Consider the following 23,726-nt stretch of genomic DNA (forward strand, 5'->3'; position numbering starts at 1 on the left):
CAGATTAGATTAGACTATCTTGTTATTCTTATCTTATTAAGTTAGTAGATTAGATTATCTTATCTTATTAGATTAGGATTAAGAGAGACTTATCTTATTAGATTAGGATTAAGAGAGATTATCTTATCTTATTAGATTAGGATTAAGAGAAACTTATCTTATCTTATCAGTCTTATCTTATCAAGATAGAGTTGGAAGTTTCCCTATTCAGCAAGAAGTCTCCCTAAGAGTAGGACTCTTGTAATCTCCTATTTAAGGAGCCACTATTATTGAATAAAGGCATCCAAGAATTTCAGTCAAGAGAAGAGTTTAGGAGAGTTAGGGTGATCTCTTGGACAATTCACCCCTTAGGTCGCCACGATAGGGTTTGCACGCGAAGGGAGGGGCAAGGGGAAGCTAGAGGTTCTCCCCGTGGACCGACCCGTGACGAGATCCTACGCTCGGGCCCATAACATTTTGGTATCAGAGCAAGGCGTCATGGGTGATCTGGAGCAGCTGCCGTCCAGGGTCCACGATCTCGAGCACCGGCTCATGGAGACCAGCTCGGAAGTACGGGAAATCAAGGACAAAGTCAGGGAGCTATGACGTCTGATGGAGTTATTCCTTTCTAGCAAAGAGAGGAACACAGAAGGGCTGATAGCCACTAGCGGCTGCTGACCAGATCTGCCGGAGTCTTTCGGCGAATAACAGTTCGGCAACCAGGGGGCCGCAGTCATCCCCAAGTACAACAGGTTAGAATTCCCGTCGTACAACGGCAATAGAGATTTCTTGGGCTGGCTGTACCGGCGCGAGCAGTTTTTTCAAAATCAACGGACAAACGACCAGGATAAGGTAAGCCTAGCCGCCTTTCACTTAACAGAGGAAGCACAACTCTGGTTCTATCGATTAGAACAGGAAGAACCTGGGCTTAGTTGGACCCAGTTCAAGTCCTACTACCTTCTTAGATTTGGGCCCCCACTGACAAGCAACCCCTTAGGCAAGCTAATTAACCTTAAACAAACCGGCACGGTGACAGAATACCAGCGCCAGTTCCAGACCCTCCTTGCGAGGGCATCTTCAGTGTGACCGAACCAGCAGGTAGACATGTTCACCGCTGGTTTAGTAGAACCCCTGCGGGTGGACATGGAAATGCAGAATCCCCCCCAACCTGGTTACAGCTATGAATATAGCTCGCACCTTCGAACGCAAACTACAACTCAGCTGCGGAACCTTCAATATGGGGCAGCCTCCATCAGCATGGGCATCCCTAGAACCACTCGGAATGGCTCCATATTCAGCAGCCAGCCAAGAACGGAAGCCACAAATGAGCAACAATTCCAAATCAGCATCCAGTGTGGGGAGCAGCGTCTATGCAAGCACTTGTCCAGGGCTGAGATGGCGGAACGCAAAGCGAGGGGACAATGTTTTAATTGCGATGAACTCTACTCAGCAGGGCACAGTGCAAGAAACTTTTCTGCCTCCTGGTGAAACAAGAGGAAGATGAGGATGAACCCTCTTCATTGGAACCCGATCAAGGAGGGCAAAGTCATTCCACCTATCCGGGATTCCTTTGATAGTGTTTCTTGACACCCATCCTGAATTCGAGCTTGAGGATAAGCTCGTAGTCCAAGAGGGGAGTAATGATGTCGACGCGTATTGGGAGCAACAGTAGCAATGATCCGGTGTTCTCATCCTATCCAATTCGGCAACAACAGTCTTATCCATTCAGCAGATCAGATTAGACTATCTTGTTATTCTTATCTTATTAAGTTAATAGATTAGATTATCTTATCTTATTAGATTAGGATTAAGAGAGACTTATCTTATTAGATTAGGATTAAGAGAGATTATCTTATCTTATTAGATTAGGATTAAGAGAAACTTATCTTATCTTATCAGTCTTATCTTATCAAGATAGAGTTGGATGTCTCCCTATTCAGCAAGGAGTCTCCCTAAGAGTAGGACTCTTGTAATCTCCTATTTAAGGAGCCACTATTATTGAATAAAGGCATCCAAGAATTTCAGTCAAGAGAAGAGTTGAAGAGAGTTAGGGTGATCTCTTGGATAAATCACCCCTTAGGTCGCCACGATAGGGTCTGCACGCAAAGGGAGGGGCAAGGTAAAATAGAGGTTCTCCCCGTGGACCGACCCGTGACGAGATCCTACTCCCGGGCCCATAACAAAGTAGGAGATGGTTCATGGGCCTTTACAGGGAGGGATACTTGGCTACATGTCAATAATATGTACCAAATATGTTTGCCAGAGTTTTCAGTATAGCTTATTATGTATAAAGTGACTATAATGGAAAATTTGGGTAGTTGGCTATTAGGATTACATTTTGTTTCTAGGAAAACATGGAGGTGTATTGAGAGAGGTGTAGGTGGGATTTAATCTAGCACCTTAAGATTATGCTTGGGCATTGTATTTGTTTCCTTCCCTGTAGGCTGATAATACAATTAATGACTGTCCTCAAAATGTAATTTAGATAATTAACTTCTCCGTTGACAAAAAACATGGTTGTCTCCATTCCATTGGGATTTCTCTTGCTTTTAGTCATGTAGAGATCTGTTAGTCTCTTATTGATATATAATTTACACAAATAGCTTTTGTTATCTACATCTCTCACTCTATTTTCATCATGTTTTGGAAATGATTCAGAAGACAGCACTTGGTAGCCAATTTTGGTACTGGAGAAAGCCGTCTGTGGAAATTGATTTTGATCTTCTTAATGATGAGTGTGCTCAAAACATTGCTCCACTGACTAGTTGTGCCAATGATGATCAATCAAATTCAAATAGTGTCAAGTCCTTGCGAGTTCATCCCAAGTACAATCGGTGCAAGTTGAATGAAATATCAAAGAAGAATGGGCTGCCACACGCATATAAACAGCTTTTCAAGGATTTCTGGTATGAAAACATTTATCTTCAATTGTATTGCTGTCATGAAACAATAAAAAAAAAAGTACAGTTGTCAATTGTTATTATCTGAACAAGTCTGCTTTAGACTCATCCAAATAACTCTTCATGGGAGATCTCATATTATTTCCTAAAACAAAAAACTTTAGCAATGAGTTGGTGGATTTGGATCTAGGACACTGAGATTTCAGTTCATCCCTAATATTAGTGTCCATCTAATCTAGTGCAAATTTTGACTCCCTTGGAGATGTTTTGACTGTATCTCAATTTTGAATTAACCAAGATTTGTGTTCTCTTATTTACATTTAGTTATTCAGTTGCATAATTTTGCATCTAATACAATATCTTGCTATTTTTGCATGCCATAATTTCAGTGCTATTTTGACATTTTAGTAGTTAAATTCGTCTCTTTTTAGGTTTAGGTTCAGCCAGCTGAACCCAAATTGGAGATCTAATCTAATATATATATTAAAACAAAGTGATCAAGAAATTTTCTCCTTTTTTGAATTTTTTATTTTTTTATTCCATGTCATTTTTCAAACAACCAATGAGATGCACTTTCCCAATAACATAAATAATCACTTCTCCTAAAATTTCTCTTAAACTACCCCCCCCCCCCCCACTATCCCCCACTTTTTCCAAAATTATCTCTAATTACTATTTATCTTCTAAATTTTCTCTAATTCTTATTTATCTCCAAAATTATCTCTAATTTAGTGGAGAATTTCTCTCATAAATTATCTCAAATTCCTATTTATCCTCTTCCCTACCTTTTATCTATATTTATCTAAAGAAAGTTTGGATTAAAAAATTTAAGAATTATTTAAATATTATAAAAAATTATATAATAACTTTAAAATATTTATTAAAAACACAAAAATAATTTTATATTTTTACAAAATATATTACAAAATTATGTACTAACAATTTAAATTATGTTTTTCTGGATTATCAATTTAAATGTTTTCTAAATAAATAAAATTCAAATAACAAAAATTTTAAACATTTTATAGATTATTTAAATATTTAAATAACAAAATATTTACCATAACTAGATTTTAAATAGTTAAAATTACGAAATTAAATAATAAATTTAAACTATTTCTTGAAAGTAGAAAAATAAATATAGCATAATATTGAAATTAATAATAATTTAACATATTACAAAATTAATAATGAAATTAATAATAATTTAATATATTACAAAATTAATAATGAAATTATGTAATAACAGTATAAATTATGATTTTTATGGATAATTAAATTCAATAAATTATTAATATCTTAAAATTTAAATATTTTACATATTATTTAAGTATTTAAATAACAAGATTTTAAATAGTTAAAATAAAGAAATTATGTAATAAATTTAAAACAAAATCTAAAATGTAGAAAAATAATTAAAGCATAATATTCAAATGAATAATAATTTAATATTTTTACATAATATTGTAAATAATTAATTTCACTTTTATCAAGTAATAATTCGAGAAAATAACTTTCAAAAAATTAATATTTATTAATAATAATATTAAACTCTTAATTTGTACTTATTATATAATCATATATACTAAAATTAATATTTATTGTTTTTTGTGATAAATGTAATTTCAATGATTATGTATAAATTTATTTTGTTTTGATATTTAACAAAAAACTTTCAACAATTATTGGAGATTAAATTACTATTATTGAAATTATTAAGTTTAGTTTATTGTACTTATTGTATGTTTGTTATAAGCTATTCATTAATATTTATTAGATATTAAACTATTATTTGAAATTATACTATTTATTGAATAAGTTAATATATTTTTAGTACTTATTGTATTTTTGTAATTTCTATAATTATTGTATTTTTCATTATCAATATATTTTTAATAATTGTGTACTTTTGCTATAAATTTTCAATAATTATTAGAGATTAAAGTATTGTTATTTATCAGAGATAAGACTATTTATTTAGCTAAAATTATGAGTGTCAATGAGTTGGTTTGGTTCCGTCATAAGTTATTTGGCCAACCAAATTAACTTGGTCAAGTTTGGTAGTTGGTCAACTGAAACTGACTAACCTTTGGTGAAAACCAACCCACTCAAGTTGTATCGGTTTGGGTCGTTTTTTTGTTTTGCTAGTTAGTTCAAAATATTTAAACTTGAAAATTAAAATAAACATTAAAACTTATAGTGCAATTATTAAAAAATAAATTTATGATATAAAACATTTTAGACTAAGAAACATGGGAAAAATCCCACTTTTCCAAATTACAAATTATATATAAAATATAGAATATTAATATATATCCATGGTTAGGTCATTCGATTTTAGTCGGTTTACAAATGACCAAAGTGAAACTGATCCAACTTGGTCTAATTGGGAAATTTTTTAACCAAAGCCAACCTAAAATACTAGAAAAACTGACCAACTCGGGTCGAGTTAATCGGGTTGGTCGGTTTCATCAGTTTGATGAATAAACCTAACTGAATTTAATTATTGTTGTTTTTGTATTATAAAAATTATATTAAAAGTAGTATATAAAATATGTAATTATTAATTATTTAAAAAGTTGAAAATATAAAACAATTGTATACTCTTATGTGTTTTTATTAGGGTCATTTACTAGAACACACCTTTAGGGATGGAAATTTTCCCCAACCCCGGCGGGGACCCGACTTCCCCGACTTGATGGGACTGGGGATGGGGATTGTTTTGGCAAGGCAGGGGTGGGGACGAGAATTAATAGGAATCCCCGGTCGAGGCCAGGGTCGGGGATGGGGATTGAAGTCCCTGCCCAGCCCCAACCCCAATTATATATATATATATATATATATATATATATATTATATATCAAAACATATTTAAAACATTATTTCTAATTTAAAATATTTATTTATTAAAAAAATACTATTATTTGAATACATTTTGGGGATTCGGGTCCTCACGGGGAACCCATCCCTGTCGGGGATCGCGGATGGGGAATATGATCCTTGTCCCGTTGCCATTCCTACACACCTTATAGTTTTACATATTTACTTAAACATACCTTATAGTTTTCATTTTACTAAAACATCCCATATATTTTACAACTTATTTACTTAATCAACTTTTCATTAAGGAGTGTTTGGTTTGCCATTAGGCCCATGATTTTTTATTCCAAAAATACTTTTCACACTTTTTTATACAGAAAACAAAATTGGCCAAATATAGCCAATAGAGTGGTTGTTCGTGTCTTATTAAGGGGTATTTTAGTAAATGACCTTTTCTATAATTTACCTTTCGCTTAATAAATCTTGCCGCATGGGTCCCCGCTACTATCATATATGTTTAAACATATTAACGATGTAACCAGCCTATCTATACCAAATTAATGTTCAAAACTGTTGGACTTCACCAACATAACCAACCATCGTCCCTTGAGATCAGTTTTGATCCCAAATCATTTAAAAAGCTTTGACATCTGAAACCTTGAAAATTACTTAAGGAACGCCTTATAAAAAAACACATGCAACCAAAAAACCTAGAAACAAGAGTGCTGAGATTTCTATATGTTTGATAAATTCTTTCATCATCTGCTTCTTCTTCTTTTGATTTGGTTGGGAGGCACCTCTTGGAAGGTGTGATAAACGCCATGGCCAACTACAATTTTGGTGGGTGATGATCAATGGAGTGGCTGAGTGAGAGTCTTGGGATGGTTTCTTGATAAAGATGAGGCATCACCATTCACCAGGCTGTTTATAAATGAAACTAGCGAGGACCTGTGCGATGCACGGGATTTATTAAGTGAAAGCTAAATAATAGAAAGGGTCATTTACTAAAATACCCCTTATAATTTCATGGATTTACTAAAATCTACCCTATAGTTAAAATTTTACTAAAACACCACGTATAATTTGCAATGGATTTAATCAATCTTCCATTAGATGACAGTGGAAAATGATAGTGTTGATCCTAATGTTCATTTAAATAAATTTAATCAAAAGAAAATAAAAATAAAAATACCAATTTTGCCCTTTAAAAGACATGGGCAACCACTCTATTGGCTATTTTGGTTAATTTTGTTTTTTGTACAAAAAAGTGTTAAGGGTATTTTTGGAATAAAAAATCATGGGCCTAATGGCAAAACAAACACTCTTTAATGAAAGGTTGGTTAAGTAAATAAGTTGTAACATATATGGGATGTTGTAATAAAATGAAAACTATAAGGTTTGTTTAAGTAAATACGTAAAACTATAAGATGTGTTCTAGTAAATGACCCTAATAGAATCACATAAGAGTATACAATTGTGTTATATTTTCAACTTTTTAAATAATTAATAATTATTCATATTTTATATAATACTTTTAATATTTTTTTTATAATACAAAAATAACAATAATTAATTTCAATTAGGTTTATTCATTAAACTAATGAAACCGACCAACCCGATCAACTCGACCTGAGTTGGCTGGTTTTCTAGTATTTTAGGCCGACTTTGGTTAAAAAATTTCCCAATTCGAGCAAGTTGGATCAATTTCACTTTGACCATTTGTAAACCAACCAAAATTGGATGACCTAACCATGGATATATATTAATATTTCATATTTTAAATATAAATTTTAATATGGAAAAGTGGGAAATTTCCCATATTTCTTAGTCTAAAATGTTTTATATCATAAATCTAATTTTTAATTTTTTTTAATAATTGCACTATAATTTTTAAAATTAAATTAAATTTTTAAGTTTAAATCTTTTGAACCGACTGACTAAACCAAAAAATTGACCCAAACCAATACAACTTGAGTGGGTTAGTTTTCACAAAAAGGTCTATCGGTTTTAGCTGACCAACTCCCCAACCTGACCAGGTCAATTCGGTTGGCCAAATAGCCTACGACCAAATCGAACCAACTCATGAACACTCATAATTTCAGATAATTTAATAGTCTCATCTCTAATAAATAACAATAGTTTAATCTCCAATAATTATTGAAAATTTATTGCAAAAATACATAATTATTGAAAATATATTGATAATGAAAAAATACAATAAGTACTAAAAATACAATGAGTTTAGACCTGAACTGATGCAAATTTGAGGGGAGTTAGGGGTCATCACCACCCAAATTCACCCTAGGATACATCTGCTATCCCCCAAGAATAATTGGTTAGCCATGGGTGATGAAATTCAGATCTGAAATGATACAGATCTGAACTACAATTGAGAACAAAGCTGATGCAGGGTATACTATGTAATTTGTTCTCTTCTCTATTCACTTGTAACCGAGCTATTGTAGTTGAGGGGATGTATGATTGAATTGAAGATTTTTATTTATCTTCAAAAATAAAAAAAGGAGAAAAAAAAATTTATAAAACATGAGTGTTGCAGATCTGAGTTGCATTCAACACTCAGATCTGCAGAACTCAGATTTGCAGCATTCAGCCAAAAAGAATTCGTTATTTTGCTTGTTTCAGTTTTTTTTTTCATTCTAAAAAGAAAAAAAAAAAGAAATGAATGAATGAGAGAAGGGCAATTGAGAATTCAGATCCGAACTTAGACTTGAGTTCAGATCTGAATTATGCTGTTGTAGAACTGCTCAGTTCAGATCTGAGTTAACTCAGACCTGAACCTATGCAAGATTAAGGTGAATTGGGTGCCATTACTACCCCAATTCACCCTTTGACACATCCAACCTGCTTCAAGGGTGATTGGATAGCAAGGAATGAAGAAATTCAGATCTGAACTAGTACAGATCTGAACTGCAGTTGAGGACTGAACTGATACAGAGCACATTTTGAATTCTGGGTGGACTGAATTCTTGGCTTTCTCCACTTGTACCCAATCTAAATTAGCTAAGGATGTGTGTTTGGATTGAATAATTGTGATGCCTCAAAAGATTTAATAAAAAGCAGCAGTGCTTTCTATTAGCATTCAGATCTGTAGCAGGGCTGCTACAGTACAAGTAGTTAGCAGACCTGATTTCAGGTAAGGTTTGTGCTTTCAACCACCCGTGCATACACTCTTGGATATTCCTTAATTTCAAATTTTTCTTTTTTGCTTTCTATGATGGCCAGCTCTGATGTCTATTGAGAATGGATATGAGGTTTGATTTGAACTTGAACTCAGATCTGCTCTGCAACCTGCTAATTTGTAGCAATGTAATGCAGACCTGATTTCAGGTTTCTGCAAAAGTTGTGTGGACCGAATAGCTTGATATACATAAACTAGAAAGCTATGGGTTGATATGGATGATGTTGGCTGATGTTCATTTGTATGGACTTATAAGAAATCTGAACCAAGATATTGACTGAGTTAAATGTGAACTGAACTGCTATCATTAATCCGAATAGCAGCAGCATATACAGGTTATATGCACATCAGACCTGATTTCAGGTCATAGAAGTTCTTCAAGATTTTGAGCCATACACTTGCATAGCTTACAAAACTGAACCCAAACCTGGCTCAGGTCTGGTTATAGCTCAATATAGGTCCTCTGAAGGCACATTGAGAATTCAGCTTTGATAAGCAGCCCTCAGTCTAGCAAATGTGAATGGATATATGCAATAGTGTGCAATAGTTCCAATAAGTGTATATTCAATTCAGACTCCAATTATTATTGTTTGTTAATTTTTTTCTACACCAACAATCCAAAAGAATTGCAGGTCTGAACTCAGTTGAATTGTATCTAAATTCAGATGCTGCAATTAAGGGATGTAAATAAAATTGTTGGTTCAGAGCCCCTTTTAATAATCAAAATCATTTATGATCTAAAATTAGTGGTTATTTGAATGCTAATAACCACTGATTTCAGTATAAATGACTACTGTAATTTTAGATCTGAATTCAGATCCAAAGGTTGCTATTCTCCATAGGTAAGTTTACAGATCTGATTTCAAGTCTATAATTGAGGCTTACAAGACATATAAGTTGGGACTTGAAATGAGAAGTCTTAAACTCTTGAGTTCAGACTTATTTCAGACCTAATTGCATCAGATTTCAGACTTATTGATATTAGGTTTTTTTTGTAAGACTGTTCTCAAAAGCTAAGACTTTGGGTCTGATTCTATAAGAGCCTGAAGAGCAGCCTAAAGATCCTAATTTCAGCAATGATTTTAGATCTGATTACAGTAGATTTTAGATATGTTTACTTCTTTTCATAGTATGTAATAAACTCCATTGCTAATTTAGCTAGCTCTCTTTTCCATTTATGATCTATTTCACACTTGAAGGCTGGTCTAAGTTTCAGTAATGGAGCTATGTTTTTCTAGTTTGCAAATTTCAAAAAAAATATATATATATATATATATATATATAAAATATAAAAAAAATAATAATAATAAAAAAAAAAGAGAGAAGCAATATAACTTTGGTTGTTTTCCATTCTATCAGTTTATTGCTTGGCTTTGATCTTATTTTTGAAGTTTCTCTTGTTGGATAGAAGTTAGACTTCTTAGTTTTGTAAATTTCTCTTGTATAGTAATCTTTAACTTGTAAATTGCTGCTAGATTAGGATTACTTACATTCTTTTGATCTTTCTTGGTTTAAATTATTTTTATTACTTGGTTTAAATTATTTTTAGTTAGAACAAAGCTCCTGATCTCTCAAGTTTGAATTCATTTCTAGCAAGAAGAGGCTTCCCACCAAAGTATCCATTTTATTATCCAGGGAGTCCTCTATTCACCCTTCTCTTTACTTGATATTTCTCTTGTTGGTTTTATTGTGATTCCCTAACACTAGGAACATTGAGGACAATGTTCATCTTAAGTGTGGGGGAGTGAGCCTGAGGCTAGAGTGTGGGGGTTGAAACCATGCACCTCATTCACCTCAACACACATATGCATGCAATGACATATCCAAGTAGACTGGAAACCCTCAAGTTCATTGCTTTTTATTGGGTGATTTTTAAGAAGGAATACAATGAGTTGAGGGAGACCAATGTATTTGTTTAGTTTTTATTCTTGTGAATGACCCTATTTAATATATGCATGAGAAAAGGGGAGCTGAATATGCCTTTCAGCATGACTAGCCCTAACTATCTTCATGTGTATGAAAGTACTTGATTTCATTGTTAATGATCAAGAGAACTAATGCACATCTAAAGTGCTGATACATGAGGTTCAATAATTGAGCCCAAATTGACTCTGCTATTTTGAGCTGAATAGTAAAACTAGCAGCTCAGAACATGAGTCTTGTCATCTACCTCAAGCATGTGACCAGTGTGAGATGGAGCATAAGATGCACTCACACCAAAAAAAAAAAAAAAAAAAAGAGAGAAAGAGAAGAAGAAAAGTGTGTGAGATGGAGCATAAAATGCACTCACACCGGAAAGAGAAGAAAAGGGTGAGATGGAGCATAAGATGCACTCACCCCTAGAATTAAGTAATTGTGGTGAAAGTTGAGGTTCAAAGGGGCATACTAAAGTTGAACTCTCATTAAGATATAGTTACATATGTAAAACTTAGTGCAATTTGATTATTAACTTTGACAATTAAGGAGTTGATTTATATATTGATTGGGAGTGAAGGTTGGGCTTTGAAGAAATTCATATTCTCCTTTCCTTGGATCTTATACATGTGTTAAATGGTAGTTTACAAGAATAGGAGCTGAACACTTACAAAAGTTCCCCGACTACTCAATGCATTTCTATCCTAAAAATTCACCTGGTAAATGGTGAGAACAAAAAGGGGGGGGGGGATGTTTAGTTTATGGCTGATGTCTTTGCTTGAGGACAAGCAAAAGCTTAAGTGTGGGGGTATTTGATGAACATACAATTTATCTATAATTTATGAGGTCTTTTCATGGATTATTATGCCGGTTTTATTTAATTTTGCCCTAATTTAGCTTAATGCTAAGAAAAGAATTTAGGGGTAATTAATCCAAGAAAAAGAAGGCAAAAGGTAAGAAAAGAAGGTCCAAAAAGACCAAATTCAGCCCGACCCGGTTATGGAAGCAAGAGAGCACACTTTAGCCCAAGAAGGACAAGTTGATTCCTTGAGAAAACCCAAGAGAAAAAAGCCTAGCAAAGAGTAAAATTCGGCCCAGCAGAGAAGGCTCATTCTCAGCCCAAAAGAACAGCCTAGAGTGTAGCTATCATGTGCTAAGAGGGAGCTTAAGTGCAGCCCAAATAGCAGCCCAAAGAGCTAGGGGCGACAACTCTTAGAAGGCTTTCAAGAGAACTTTAGAAAGTTCATGAAGGGGGCGTAATACACCCCATTCTAGAGGCTTTAAGAAGGGGCAAAAGCCCCCTTGAAAAGCTATATAAGGAGGCCTCTAGAAGGGGGGAAGGTGTTCAATTGCTTGAGATCAAGGCTCTCCCACTCCTAGAGGTTCGAATACATTGAAGAGAAGAGAAGAGAAGAAGGGCTAGGCGCAAGGAGGAGAAGAAGAAGGGCTGAAGGAGTTCAAGTCAAGCTAGCAAGAAGAGAAGGTGAGTTTGAAATTGGGGGTTTTTGATTAAGAGATCTATTGTAATAATTCCATTCTAGTTTTATTTTCCTTTGATTCGAATTCAGCTTCCTTGTTGTAATTTTTTCTTTCTCCCTCTTCCATTCTTTCTTGATGTAATTAAGTTTGTAAAATTTCATATCAGCAATCAATTTATTTTTGATTCATTCGAATGGGTGTGAATTGTTCTTGAAGTTTCTTGAATAGGGGTTAATTGTAGATCAAATTATCCAATTAAACTTTCAAAACTCAGATCTGAATTCTCAGATCTGAGATTGCAATATCTGAATTGCTTGAAAGAGAATTCAGATCTGCAAATTTTCAGATTGGCCGAATTGATCCTAGCTTGGAATTCTTAGAGTGCTTGAGAAAGACTCTAGGAATTCAGATCTACTATTCAAGAACTGAATTGCATGCAAGGTGAGAGATAACTTGCACAATTCAGTTGGTGATCAATTTGGATTTGAATTGATGCCTTAGAAGTGTTTGAAGAAATGCATGCATGGGGATTAGATTCTTGCTAGAGATAGAAGAACCGTCACTCGTGCATAGGATGAACATGCGCTTGAGAGAGGCTGTTCATGACCTTGGGGTTATACCAAACCAAGGCTCAATCATGATTTATTTGAATGGTTCAATTTGATTGATTGCTGAATTCTGAGATTGACATTAACTGCTTACTCTTCTAACATGAATTGAAGGCAATTGATCCAATAATTTAGATAGATTTTAGTCTAGGATTTTTAGGTTTTGAATAAAGTTTTGATTTATTGATTGATCAGATAAGAAGTGCCCAATTTTGTATTGGTAATTGTTTCCTAAATCCTTGTGGGAATGATACTTTATTCACTACTTTACTACTTGAACGGCTAGTGCACTTGCTTGTGTCATAATGAGCCACATCATCTGGAAACTCGGGTAAATTTTCTAGGTTGGTTATTTTCTAGAGCTGGTGGGACATCTCCCACTACCCCTGGGATCTCCTCATCAAGAATAACTTCTTGATGATGATTATCTAGGATGTAATCTTCTTCTAAGAAGTGGGCATTTCGATTGCAAAACACCTTTTGCTCTTTTGGATCATAGAACAAGTAACCTATAGAGCCTTTGGGGTAACCTATAAATAGTCAATGACTGATCTTGAATTCCAATTTGTCATCACTATTTTTTTTAACATGTGATGGACAACCCCAAATCTTCAAGTGTCTTACACTTGGTTTCTTACCAATCCATAGCTCATATGGGGTCTTAGGAATGGATTTGGTTGGAACCCGGTTCAACACATAAATCGCAGTCTCTAATGCGAAACCCCAAAAGGATGTGGGTAACTCTGAGTGGACGAGAAGTGATCAGACCATATCTAATAGAGTTTGATTTCTCATTTCTGACACACCATCTAACTGTGGTGTAGCAGGAGGAGCTAGTTGTAATACTATCTCATTGTCCTTTAAGTGGTCCCTGAATTCGTCAGAGAGATACTCGCCACCACGATTTGATCGAATGGTCTTAATTTCTCTCCCTAACTGTTTCTCGACTTCTTGTCTGAATTCTTTGAACTTTTCAAAAGATTCAGACTTATGTCTCATTAGGTACACGTAACCATACCGTGAGTAATCATCGATAAATGTTATGAAATAAACATGCTAGTTATGTGTCCTAACATTCAAGGGGCCACATACATCAGTATGTATCAGGTCAAGTGTGACTCTAGATCTTTCAGGCTTTCTTGTAAATGGTCGTTTCGTCATCTTACCCTAAAGGCAAGGTTCACAAGTTAGAAGATCTTCTACAATTAGAAAATCCAAAGGACCATCCTTTACACCTTATGAAATGATCTATATTAATGTGGCCAAGTCGGTAATGCCACAGGCACGTGGGATTAACTGTATCACAAGTCCTCTTCTTGGGGATTATTTCTAACATAATTTCAGTAATGATTATTTCTAGAGAAGGATGGAGAACATAGAGACCGTTCTCAAGTTCTCTGTATGTGAGGAATTTGTTATTCTGTTTAATAGTAATCATATTACTGAATAAGATAGAATAACTATCAATGCACAATTTTGAGACAGAAATCAAATTTCTTCTTAAATTAGGTATGAAAAAACAATCTTTAAGTACAAGTGTTCCTTCTCTGAAAACTAGTTCTACAATTCCTATGCCTGTAGCTACAACTGTTGCAGAAGTCCCCAAGTAGAGCATCACTTCTCTGTCACTTAGTCTTCTGCTAATCTTGAACCCCTGCAGTGAGTTACACACATGAGTTGAATCCCCGGAGTCAATACACCAGGAAGCAGAAGTGACCAACAAATTGGTCTCTTTGATAAAAGATTTGAAATTACCTTGTTTCTTAGTCTCTAGAAATTGAGGACAGTTCCTCCTCTAGTGGCCAGTCTGTTTGTAGAAGTGACAACAATTGTGAGTGTGCGTGTGAGTCCTAGAAATAGGAACTATGATTGTAACACCAGTATTGCTGGATGAGGAATCAGCTGATGAAGAGATAGCAGCATATGGGAAATGAGTCTCATCAAACTGTACGTGGCGAGAGACAACAATCTGACCTGTAGAGGGTAAGTAGCAACGGTAACCCTTATGCATAGCACTGTAACCAAGGAAGACAAACTGACCTTAACAGAGGGTAGCAAGCACAACCAAAGGTTCGCAGCATGGAGTAGTTAGGTGTGCTCCCAAATAACACCTCATATGGAGAACGACCATGGAGAACAGCCAAAGGAAGTCGATTGATTAGAAAAACAACACAGTGAACTACGTCATCCCAAAAATGCATTGGAAGGGAAGCATGACTGAGAAGAGCCAAGGCGGATTCTATTATATGGCGGTGCTTGCGTTCAACAACACCATTTTGTTGATGTGTGTGCAGGCAGGAAACTCGATGGGAAATGCCATGCTCGTCAAGATGCTTAGATATCCACCTAAACTCTCCTCTCCAGTCACTTTGAAAAAATTTGATTTTACGATCAAGCCATGTGAAGCGGGAAAAATGATCAACAAAAATGACATAATACTGGTACCCATTATTAGAAAGATAAGGGAAAGGACCCCATGCATCAGAAATAACTAATTTAAGAGGAGAAGAAGACTTAAAAGTAGATGGGGAAAAAGGTAGCTAATGACTCTTCACACATTGACAAGAGTGACAAAGAGAGTGATGAGTATCATTATTGGCATTAGCACCTACTAAAGTAAGAACTTGTTGAACTACTTGTAAAGCTGGATGCCCCAACTGCGCATGCCATTGAGAAGAGATAACACAAGCACTGTTGGAAGCAAAAGAAGATGACTTGTGGGTACCCAGGGTTTAACCTTGAAAAGATAAGGGAAGACAATAGAGGCCGTTGATATTAGGGCTGCAGAGCACTTCCTTCCCCATGATAGAATCCTTGACAACAAAGTGAGAAGAATGGAATTCAAAAAATAAGTTATTGTCTCTAGTGAATTGAGAAATAGATAAAAGACTCTTAGAAAGAGAAGGAACATGAAGCAAATTATTAAGACTGAAAAAATGATTATTGTGTGTGATATTAGAGTACCCAACATGACTAATAACCAAACCTGAACCATTGCCGACTTGTACTTGATCTGTACCACTATAGTCCACCGGAGATTGCAGATTGTTGATGTCCGGTGTCATATGGTTTGTAGTTCCCGAATCAGGATACCGGTTTGAATCAAAAACTTGTGAACCAGAATTGGTGTTGGCATGATAAACTTGCATGGGACAGTTCATCTGTTCACCATGATAAGAGATATCAAAGCGCTTCTAGCATGTGAGAACCATGTGTCCTGGGCAATTGCAGAGTTGACAAACTAGTCCATTACTATTGTTACTATTGTTGGAACCACCATGGAACATGTTTTTTCCGTGACCTCGACCACCAGAGCTGCGACTGCCATGCCCCCCTTGTTATTTTGATGGTTGGATCCTTGTCCACCATTGCTGTTATTGGAGCCTTGACCATTGTAATTATTAGAGGAGGGGCGGTTACCAACCTGAGCCATATTGGCAGCCGGAGAAGCAAGATCTGAAGCAGTAGACTAAAATGTATGTTTCTTAAGCCAAATCTCATGGCTTAAGAGAAGTCCTTGAAGGTCTTCAATGGTAAGGATATCATTATCCATCCGTGTAGTAAGAGAAGTAACAAATGATTCAAATTCTAGTCCTAGACTAGCAAGAATATAAAGAACCATGTTTGTATCGAAGACGGGGTTCAAAAACTGCAACAAGACAATCATCATAATATTTAGCTTTTTGAATATATTCATGAATAGAACTTGCACCTTTCTTCATTATTTGAAGTTGTAGACGCAATTGAAGAATTCGTGCTCGAGAGGGTGAGCCATATATGCAGGCTAGAGCACACCAGACCACTACAGTAGTGGGCAGCCCAATGACTTGGGGTATCACACTTTCAGAGAGGGATGAAATGATTCAACTTAACACGAGCTGATCAAAATGCCTCCAGGTTACAGCTAGCAGATTGTCGATCTTCCTTGTAGGATCACTAAGATCAGGAATCTTGGTTGGGGGACATGCCATCGTTCCATCAACAAGACACAATAAATCATGAGCATTGAAGATAGGAAAAAACTGGGCTCGCCAGATACTAAAATTGTCGGCAGTTAACTTGATGGGTAGATAGTGAGCTATGTTGGGCATATCAGCTATCAAAAGAGGTGAGGAAGGCTGGTAGGCCATTGTTGAAGACATTTGTGGTCTCTGTTTCTGTTGAGAGAGACGGAGACATCGCCCGACCACTGGAAGCCATTTCAGGCTCTAATACCATGAAACAAGAATGCAAAAATATAAAAGAATAGGTTCAAGCACATAACCGGTGTGATAGCCAAGTCATGTATTTATAGATGCAAGTTGATATGGATTACAGTATAGGTAAGGAACAAGTAGGTTATAAGAGATAAGAGATAAAGGATAAAATACAAGAGTTCTAGATAAGCTAGGATACAAGCAACTGAGCTTATTACAAATCTGGGTTAGTGGGAGGATAAGCATTATCTCGTTTACATCTTCTAATTCCATATCCAGAATTCCTCAACTTCAGCAACAACTGCAAACTATTAAGAAAGGTAATATATCTATCACTGAATATGTTTATAAAGCTAAGGTTTTTGCAGATAATTTGGCTGCTACTTCTTAACCGATTTTAAATGGTGATCTTGTTCTTTATATTCTCTATGGTTTGGGTTCCAAATATGAGTCCAGGTGACCGCAATAGCAACAAGAAGTGGTGATGATAACATCACTGTTGATGATTTGCTTGGAATGCTTCTTAATCATGAAGCATGGCTTGAACAACATCTCCAGCCAACTAAATACAAAAATCATCAAGCTAACTTGGCTAAGAGTGCTCCACAACCTCCTACCAACAACCAACAGTATAATCAACAAAGAAATCCTAATGATAACAAAAGAGGTTGAGGTCATGGACGTGGTGGTCCTAGATTTTATGGTGGATGTGGTAGGGTATAATAGCAACAATCAAGTCATATGTCAGCTATGTAAAATAAACCTATCCATCTTACTTGTAGGAGGCGCTATGATCTCTCATATCATGGAGAGCCTTCTTATAATTCTAAACCCGCAACCTTCAACCCTACAACCTTTAATTCAAATATGTTTACTATTTCAAACCCAGCTTGGTATCCAAACTCAGGGGCAACTCATCACTTAATACTAGATCTTAATAATCTTTAGCAGCATGTGGATTATTCTAGTATTGATCAAGTCTAAATTGGTAATGGCATAGGTTTGCCTATTGCACAAATTGGATCCTCTATTTTTCTTATGGTTCTCAACAATTTAGATTGAATAATATTTATCATGTGCCTAATTTATCTAAGAATTTACTTCTACATTTGTTTGTGAGTGTACTACTTTGCAAGGGTGGCAAAGTTGTCTAGGCCATGCAGCTTCAAATGTATTCAACAAGTAGTGTCTAAGTTTGCTTTACCAATTTTTAAATCTTTTACAATTAATGTTTGTGCTTCTTGTCAACAAGCAAAGAGTCATAGTTTGCTTTTGAAGGGATGAGAGATCCATCATATGGACGCCCAGAACTTGCGGAATAAGGGGGCGAAAAAAAAAATTTTCTCTCTCTTCAACTGGGAATCGCATTCCCTATTTTAGAAAAACATATTTTTCAAGGATCAATCTTGAACCATGAACCAAACCAGATCTGAACCAAAAGGAGTAGGAGGGAGGATGTACCTGATACGGAGAAACAGTATCTCCCAATGGAGGTGTTCATGCCCAAGAAAGGATCCAAAATCTGCTCCCACTGAAGATGGCGCAGTGTAGGGTGGAGCAGAATCAGCAATGTTCTTCCAAAAGAACTTGACCCTTCGCAAGAATCAATTGGATGGCTTGTGAGTACAGCTCCAATCAATCTTTTCCCAAAAGATTGGTATCAAGATCAGATCTTGATTTCTATCAAGAACTGGAAATCGAACTGAAGGTAATGGCGGTGGCAGTAAGGGGGCGGCAAGAGAGTATTCGCAGGGTGCAGAATTCTCTCTTCTTGTGATTTCAACACTCAAGAGGATCTAAATCTGTGGCCGCTAAAAGCTGCCCAACTGGGCTTCCTTGTATGGCGTGAGACCCAAACATTGATCAACACATCAGCCACATGGGTTCAGCCCAACCTTTGTTACAAGGCCTGGCCGAATACACTATTATGGACAGTGCACCCCCTGAAACCCACTATGATCTTGTCACTATGATCACCCACTCAGATGAATTCTCAGACTATCCCAACATACCCAGGTTTTGGCCCCCGCTAAGGATCTCACTAAATGGTACATCAAAGACAGCCCAATCCGACACCTAGTGCAGTATCATAATCGAGTCTAGGGGTCGGGTGTAACTTTCCAGTTTTGCCCACCAATCTCCAAGGTCTAGGGCAATACTGGAAATCTGGTCCAGTTCATAGATTCAATTAATCCTACACTGTATGTGCTTGGGGTCTCACCCTAGCAGCTGAGACAGGCCACCCCAACCAACTTGGTGGCACCACAGTGTCAACCTTATCAGGATAGGTCTCCCTAGACTGACCCACTGGCTATGAACATTCTAAACTAACACGAGTCTCATTAAGTGTCCAGTTTAAGGGTATTACACAGAAACATACCAGGGGAACATGAATCAAATATGCATTTTTATTAATTTACAATAAACTCATAAAGTACATCATTCTGATTGAAGCTTAGGGCATACAAAACTGTCTAACAACTCCCACTTGCACTTAGGTCCAATCAGGTACAAGCCGGAGTCCCATGCTTTCCACGTGTTTCTCAAACACTCTGTGAAAGTGGCTTCGTCAATGGGTCTGCTACATTTTCCGCTAATGCTACCTTCTAAATTAGGACGTCCCCTCTACCAACAATCTTCCGTAGTACGTGGTACTTCCTCTCGATGTGCTTCGACTTCGAGTGGGCTCGTGGCTCCTTAGCCTGAGCAATGGCTCCATTGTTGTCACACAATAATGGGATGGGTGATGTGCTGGACGGAACTACTCCCAACTCGTGAACAAATTTCTTCATCCAGACGGATTCTTTGGTAGCCTCACTTGCAGCAATGTACTCAGCCTCGGTTGTGGAGTCTACAGTGGACCCCTGTTTGCTGCTTTTCCAACAAATAACACACGATCCTATCGTGAAAACATATCCAGATGTAGACTTTCTATCATCTAGGTCCGACTGGAAATCGGCATCTGTATACCCTTGGATCTGTAGTGAGCTACCGTCGAATACTAGACAAAACTCTTTTGTCCTACGAAGGTACTTAAGTATGTTTTTCACAGCAGTCCAATGCTCCTGCCCTGGGTTGGCCTGAAATCTGCTTACTACACTCACTGCCTGAGCTATGTCAGGACAAGTGCAAAGCATGGCATACATGATGCTCCCTATGGCAGAGGCATAGGGAACGTCTTTCATGCCATCAATCTCCTCAGAAGTCTTGGGAGACATCTTCTTAGAGAGAGTGACTCCATGCCTAAAAGGAACATTTACATGATGCTCCCTATGGCAGAGGCATAGGGAACGTCTTTCATGCCATCAATCTCCTCAGAAGTCTTGGGAGACATCTTCTTGGAGAGAGTGACTCCGTGCCTGAAAGGAACATTTCCTTTCTTGGAGTTTTCCATGCTATATCTTTTGACTATTTTGTCAATGTAAGCAGATTAGGATAATCCTATTATCCACTTCAATCTATCTCTATAGAATAGAAGACCCAGTATATAGGAAGCTTCTCCAAGATCTTTCATGGAGAATTGCTGTGATATCCATACTTTCACCGTAGTTAACATTCCAACATCATTCCCAATGAGTAGAATGTCATCTACATACAGAACCAAGAAGGTAACCTTATCTCCACTGTACTTCCTGTAGACACAGGGTTCATCTGGATTCTGCTCGAAGTCAAACGATTTGACAGCATAGTTAAAACGGATGTTCCAACTTCTAGAAGCTAGCTTAAGTCCATAAATGGATCTGTTAAGTTTACATACCATGTTTTCCTGACCTGCAGCAATGAAGCCTACAGTTAGAAAATCCTGACCTGGCCGTTTCGTCATCTTGCCTTGTAGGCAAGGCTCACAGGTGGGAAGATCTTCTACAGTTAGAAAATCCAAAGGACCATCCTTTACCAACATTGTGATTCGGTCAACACCGATGTGGCCAAGTCGGTAATGCCACAGACACGTGGGATTGACTGTATCATGGGCTCTCTTCTTGGGGATTTCAGCCGACGTAGTTTCGGTTATGTTAGTTTCTAGAGAAGGATGTAGAACATAGAGACCGTTCTCCAATTCCCCGTATGCGATGAATCTGTTGTTTGTTTTAATAGTAATCGTATTACTAAAGAAGATAGAATAACAATCTACACACAGTTTTGAAACAGAAATCAAATTTCTCCTTAAATTTTGTACATAAAGGCAATCTCTCAGTACAATAGTTTCTTCTCTAACAAGTAACTCCACGGTTCCTATGGCCGCAGCTGCAACAGTTGCATTAGTCCCCAAGTAGAGTGTGACTTCTCCTTCACTCAACCTTCTGCTTACCTTGAACCCCTGCAGTGAGTTACACGCATGAGTTGAAGCCCCGGAGTCAATACACCAGGACGCAGAAGCTACCAATAAATTGGTTTCTATAACACAAGTTTCAAAATTACCTTTCTTGGATTTCAGGTTGGCAGGACAGTTCCTTTTCCAGTGGCCGGTCTTCTTTCCAAAGTGACAGGCATCTGATGCCTTGTCCTTCCTCTGTTTCTTGGGTTTGGCAGCCTTCTTCTGGGGCTTACCCATCATATTCGTGAACGCCAAGGTACCGTAAGAGAGTTCCCATTTTCTGGTGAAGCCCCTCCCACATCGGTCTATGATGCCCCTATCATCTTATGAAACACTCAGACAAGCCCAACAGCAAATGGATAGCCCATCTTCTGGTGCGTTTCCTCATTACTGAAGGACCCATCCTCATGCTAATGATGGAAGGCCTTTAGAGAGTTCATCATATGAATCTCCCTATCACATGCACCCATATTAGCTAGAGGGAACAATTAATTACGCCCTAGATTGATTTGGGTCAAACCAAAGTGGCTCCCACTGACTTTCATAAAGTTAGATTTCGGTGGGCCTAATTCGGCTAGGGTTCCGCACATAACCTCTTAATGAGGTGTGGGGCCCACCACTGAGGGAGGTCATCCAATGACCAAAAGGGACACCATGGCAATGATGTGCATTCAGCCATGGTGTGCGCAAGAGCCACTGTCGATTGAGCATGGGCCAAGCACTTATGGCCCATGTACGTAGCACATCACACATCCATACATCTAATGCAGGGATAAATTGATCCAATCAATTAATCATTTGTAAGGCCCATTTGAAGCCCATTTTAAATCCATAATATTAACCATTAATATTATCTAGGTATATGGGCCGAATTAGGGTTGATTGGTTTGGCCCATATAGCTTTAAGAGTTAAGTGGGCTTTTAGCAGTTTTAACTATTTAAAACTGGGCCTTTACAGGTTGGGCCGAATTAACCATTTAATTAAACATCAATCCTCAGGCCCATTAGTGGGAAAATTAGGGCTGACTTTCATCCTTGATTAAACCCTAGATTCGGTCCAAACAGTTTGAACCAATCTTGGTTCGAATGGATCTAGGGTTTGATCCTTAATTAAATCTTTAATTCAGTAAAATAATCTGAAATTAAATACTGATAAAAGAAAAGCAAGAATCAGTCAATCCAGGGCTGTTCATACAATCCATCTTGCAAAACAAAGGTTATATCATAGAATGCAGTTTCACAAACTGTAAATCGCAGATAGCGATTCCCTCATCTACGAAATCTCCTTCTCTGCGAAATCTCCTTTTCTGCGCCGCCATCTTCGATCCAAAATAAAATAAATAGAAATCCTATTTCTATTAATAATTACATCAGATCGAATACCTAATACATTGAGTCTAGAAAATAAAAAAAAATTATTTATAGGCCAAATGTAATGAATAAATCAAGAAACTACAAATCTTGTAGGTTCCCTGTGCAAACCAAAAATTCGATCTCCTCTTGTACGAACAGCCCATAAATCAAGAAAATCATAAAGAACAGTTCTAAATAATAATCAGATTTATATAAAATTAATTTCAGATTATTCGCCCATTTATTTTGGGAACAAGTTTCCCAAAACCCATATCTGCACAAATCGGGTAGAACACCTTCTGCCCATTTGCGCAGGTTCAGATCTAAAACAAATCGGTTCAAGATTTGAACCATGGCTCTGATACCACTGAAGGGATGAGAGATCCATTGTATGGACGCCCAGAACTTAAGGAATAAGGGGGCAAAAAAAAAAAATTTCTCTCCCTTTGACTAGGAATTGCATTCCCTATTTTAGAAAAACATATTTTTCAAGGATCAATCTTGAACCATGAACCAAACCAGATCTGAATCAAAAGAAGTAGGAGGGAGGATGTACCTGATACAGAGAAATAGTATCACCCAATGGAGGTGTTCACGCCCAAGGAAGGATCCAAAATCTACTTCCACTGAAGATGGCGCAGTAGAGGATGGAGGAGAATCAGCAATGTTCTTCGAAAAGAACTTGACCCTTCGCAAGAATCAACTGGATGGCTTGTGAGTACAGCTCCAATCAATCATTTCCCAAAAGATTGGTATCAAGATCAGATCTTGATTTCTCCCAAGAACTGGAGATCGAACTGAAGGTAATGGCGGCGGCAGTAAGGGGGCGGCAAGAGAGTATTCGCAGGGTGCAGAATTCTCTCTTCTTGTGATTTCAGCACTCAAGAGGATCTAAATCTATGTCCGCTAAAAGCTGCCTAGCTGGGCTTCCTTGTATGGCGTGGGACCCAAACATTGATCTAC

This window comes from Nelumbo nucifera, chromosome 8 (genome assembly GCF_055504915.1).
Source record: "Nelumbo nucifera cultivar China Antique chromosome 8, China Antique-T2T, whole genome shotgun sequence".
In the NCBI taxonomy this organism is placed as follows: Eukaryota; Viridiplantae; Streptophyta; class Magnoliopsida; order Proteales; family Nelumbonaceae; genus Nelumbo; species Nelumbo nucifera.